Below are 4,947 nucleotides of genomic sequence, written 5' to 3' on the forward strand. Positions count from 1 at the left end.
GAATTCCCTGTTGCATTGGGGCTGCAATATTGGAAGTGAAGTTATCCGCAAGTTTCACAAAATGAACCTTGGCTCCAAGCCAATCAGCGCGATATGCGTCAAAGTCATCACTGAGTTTCTTAATCTCAGTCTGAGTAGTGACAAGTTCTTCAGTTGTCATAGAGACAACGTTTTTCTTCAGATAGCGCTCTTTCTTGTACTGCGCTTTCTTGATCTGCCTGGCCTTCTCAAATTTCCACTTTTCTTCTTGAATGAAGTGGGTCAGCATGTGACTCTGGCCAGGAGTCAGCTTGAAGTCAGGCAAGGGAGTGTTGGGGTCCTTGTGCCAATCATCAATGTAGTCGAGGATCAGCTTGGGATCCAAAAGTAGTGGCACCTCTGATCCTTTGGCTCTAGCGGCCCTGACTTGCCTGTCTCTGATGATTTTTGCAAGTTCATCATCATCAGCTTTGTCTTCATTAGACATCACTTGGAAAGCGACTTGCTTCTTTTGAGGACTTGGGCGTGGACCTCGTCCAGCAGTGGCCTTTGTCTTCAGCAGTGAGGGGCCAGCTGAGGAACTTGGTGCAGCTGAGGAACTAGCTGAGACACCTGAGGCAATGGAGATGCCGACAGTCCTTTGGCACGAAGCGAGATGCACAGGTGCTGAGGATTTGGTCGGAACAGCTGAAGGCTTTGGCAGAGGAGCTGAGGACTTTGGAGGAACAGGAGCAGCATGAGGAATTAGCCGTGAGGGCTTTGATGATTCTGGCCATGCGGGCACTGCTGAGGAAGCACTTGGCTTGCGTGCAGGCTTCTTTGACATAGCCTTCTTTGGCTTGACAGCAAGGACCTCAGCAGAGGCAGCAGCAGCAGCAGAGTCTTCATTGAATTTCCTCACTGCTTCTTTGGCTTGCTTAGCCAACGTGCCTTGGCACTTGGCCCATTCATCAGGATAGTCCTCACCGCGCTTGAGGCTGGTGGGATCTGCTATTTGGCCAGGTGCCAATGGAGCTCTTGGGCATGGAGGATTGAGTGCGAATTTCTTCATGTACTTAGGAGTGACATATCTGTACTCCCTCCATTCTCTTGCCCATCTCCTCTCTATCTTCTGAATGCGCACTTTGCGCTCATTCTTGGTTTCCTCGGTGGGTGTGCAGTACCCAGCATATATGTCATCAGGGATCTCAAATGCTGTATTTACCTCAGGCCTCTTTCCTCCCTTCTGTGGCCTTTTACCGTCAGCCATTTTCTTCAGTTGAGGAATTTGAACAACCGAATTCTCTGAAGAAGTATGCAACTTTTCTTCGAGGAACGCTGCAAATGAGTTAAGTTGATGAGATCCTAGTGATTCAGCAGCTGACATGTGTACCTGTGAACAGAGTATAGTTGCGAGGAATTTGGAGAGGTTATATGCGTTCTCAGAAGGTTTTTCAAAATGAGCAAGTTTGAGGAATTTGACCAGATGAGTCTTGAAGATTTTCACTAAGTGTTCTTTGTCTTAGGTTCCAGAGTTGTATAGATCAAAGATCCACACAATTGAGGAATCTTGAAGAAAAATGATGCTTAGAGAAACGAATCAAGAACGGATGACTTGTGAGGTGTTCAGTGTGTGAAGATATGAAGAAAAACACTTTTGAAGATTTTGTAGATAATCATTCGAATCAACGAGGGCGGTAAAAGTAACTTTTAATTACCCTGGACAAAGAACACGACGAACTGGAGTGAGGAGATGTGAAGTTCGTCTGTGCAGATCTTCCACGCCCTAACTTCGCGGAGGAAGACGGCTACAGCGGCGGCGGAGTGAAGATGTCTACGGTCGGCGCGAGTACGTCGGCGATGAGGTCGAGGCAGTGAAGCTCTTCCTCACCGGCGGCGATGAAGTAGCGACGGCGCTAGGGTTTGAGAAGCTCGAGCTGGAGAGAGAGGTCGAGCGGAGTAAAAGAAGTGAAGGAGGGAAGGAGGGGTATTTATAGCCACGGTGAAAAACTGCTCGCCCGAAGAAATTGGACGAATGTGCCCCTGACCCTTCTCATTCGCATGACATGTGTCACCCACGTAGTGAGAGGTGGAGATCGTGTTAGATCATGGGTGAGTGGATAAGTGTATCGAGGGATGCGGAACGGTTTGAGCGGCAAGACCGAAAATTTTGATAAGATAGGTTTTAAAGTTTCGTTCGCAATTTCTTCAGCTGACAAGGACACATTGAAGATTTTGAATGAGTTTCAAATAGAACGCACATGAAGAATTTGTGAACAGATTGGGTTGAGTATAGCATAGAGGGGAAGGGTCTGATCACATTCACTTAGCAGAAAACCAACTTGAAGAATTAGCAATAAGTGAATGCTGTAGAGGACATAAACTCATATATATATATATATATATATATATATATAGCCATATATATATATATATATAGCCAATGAAAACAAATGACGGAACTAGTGAAGACTATGCAAGGTTGAAGAATATGAATAATTTGAGGAATTTTAACTTTTGGTGGTGGCGTGACCCACCGTATAAGAATGATGATTTCAGACACCGCGTACAATTATCGTAGGGTTCTGAGAATCAAATTCTTCACACTAAGAGTGTTATTCTTCATTGATTGAAGAAAAACGTTTCTTCATGTGTTGCACATCTAAGTGATCAATTTTTCATAAGTGTTAGGATGAGTGTCCTTTTCACAAAACATTCGAAGATTCTAGGATATTTAGCTCACACCGCAACTTGCTAAATCTCTTCTCATCCAAGGTCTTTGTGAAGATATCGGCTAGCTGTTCTTCAGTCTTCACATGCTCAATAGAAATGTCTCCGTTCATCACATGCAAACACTAAGCATTATATCTGGCCTAGATGCACATAAGTATAATAAGGAACCTATCATGGAGCAGTATACCTTATGATCGAAGTCAATACCATTTTCATCAATGCATAGATGGCCATTTGTGGGCATAGGAATTTTGACGCCTTTGCAATCTTGCATGCCAAATTTCCTCAGTACATCCTTGAGGTATTTCTCCTGAGATATGAATATGCCATTGTGTTGTTGACGAATTTGAAGACCTAAGAAGAATTTCAACTCTCCCATCCTAGACATTTGATATTTTGGCACACAAACAATTCACCATCATAAGATTTACTGAAAAGAGTAGGGTCGAGTGAACCGGGTTTGAAGCCTTTCTTCATGAAGAGTTCCTTTAGGGTATCATACCAAGCCCGTGGGGCCTGCTTGAGGCCATAGAGGGCCTTGTTGAGTCTGAAGACTTTGTCAGGATTCTTTGGATCTTCAAAACCTGGGGGTTGAGCAACATATACTTCTTCCTCAAGATTACCATTGAGGAATGCACTTTTCACATCCATTTGATACAAAGTGATATCATGATGGTTAGCATAAGCAAGTAATATGCGAATAGCCTCAAGTCTAGCAACAGGTGCAAAAGTTTCATCGAAATCAATTCCTTTAATCTGTGTGTAGCCTTGAGCTACAAGCCGTGCCTTATTCCACACCACAAGGCCATTTTCATCTTGCTTGTTGCGGTAGATCCACTTTGTGCCGATGATACTGTGCTTGCGAGGATCTGGACGTTTGACCAGTTCCCAGACATTGTTAAGCTCGAACTAATGTAATTCCTCTTGCATGGCCTGAATCCACTCAGGCTCCAGAAATGCTTCATCTACCTTAGTGGGCTCTGTAATAGAGACAAAATCATACTGCCCACAAAAGTTAGACAAATGTGAAGCTTTTGAGCGTGTGAGAGGACCTGGCGCTTTGATGTCATTGATGATCTTTTCAACTTGCACTTCTTTTGCAATGCGAGGATGAGCTGGTTGTCGTTGAAGAATTTGATCAGCGTTTTCTTCAGCACCATTTTCTTCAGGTGCATTAGCTCGACGTTCTTCATGTTCTGGAATGAATTCTTCAGCAGATTCTTCAGTAGGAATGACATCCTCAGTAGCCTTGAACTTGATAGTTTCCTCAGGTGCTGGTTCATCTATCACAGTAGGTAGGTGCTCTCTTTGCGAGCCGTTAGTTTCATCGAACCGCACATCTATAGTTTCAACAACTTTGTGAAGTACGTTGTTGAAGACTCTGTAGGTGTACGAGTCCTTTCCGTAACCAAGCATAAAACCTTCATGTGCTTTCGCTGCAAATTTTGAGTTGTGATGAGGATCTCTAATCCAACATTTAGCACCGAAGACTTTGAAATAACTTACATTGGGTTTCTTGTTAGTGAGGAGTTCATAGGCAGTCTTTTTGAAGAATTTGTGAAGATATACTCTGTTGATGATCTGGCACGCAATATCAATTGCCTTAGTCCAGAAACGACGATGCTTTTTGTATTCATCAAGCATAGCGCAAGCCATCTCAGCAATAGTCCTGTTCTTGCGCTCCATGACGCCATTCTGTGGAGGAGTGTAAGGAGCAGATAACTCGTGAGTAATACCAAGTTCATAAAGATAGTCATCGAGACTAGAATGCTTGAACTCAGTGCCATTGTCACTTCTGATGTGCTTGATCTTCACACAAAAGTTGGTTGAAGCCCTCGAGGAAAATCGTTTGAAGACTTCCTGCACTTCATGTTTGTAAGTAACAAGGTGTACCCATGTGTAGCGAGAATAATCATCAACAATAACAAAGCCATATTGAGATGCTTCATTTGAAATAGAAGAATAATGATTAGGACCAAAGAGATCCATGTGAAGCAATTCAAATGGGCGAGTAGTGGTCATGATAGTCTTCATTGGATGCTTGGCCTTGGTCATCTTCCCAGCTTCACAGGCTCCGCATAGGTGATCCTTGAGGAATTTGACATTGTCGATGCCAATGACATGCTTTTTCTTCGCAAGCGTGTGCAAATTCCTCATGCCTGCATGACCAAGTCGTCGATGCCAAAGCCAGGCTTCTGAAGCTTTTGCAAGTAAGCACACGGCTGGGTGTGGTCCTGTAGAGAAATCAACTATATA

Source organism: Triticum aestivum, chromosome 2A, assembly GCF_018294505.1.
Source record: "Triticum aestivum cultivar Chinese Spring chromosome 2A, IWGSC CS RefSeq v2.1, whole genome shotgun sequence".
NCBI classification, from domain to species: Eukaryota; Viridiplantae; Streptophyta; class Magnoliopsida; order Poales; family Poaceae; genus Triticum; species Triticum aestivum.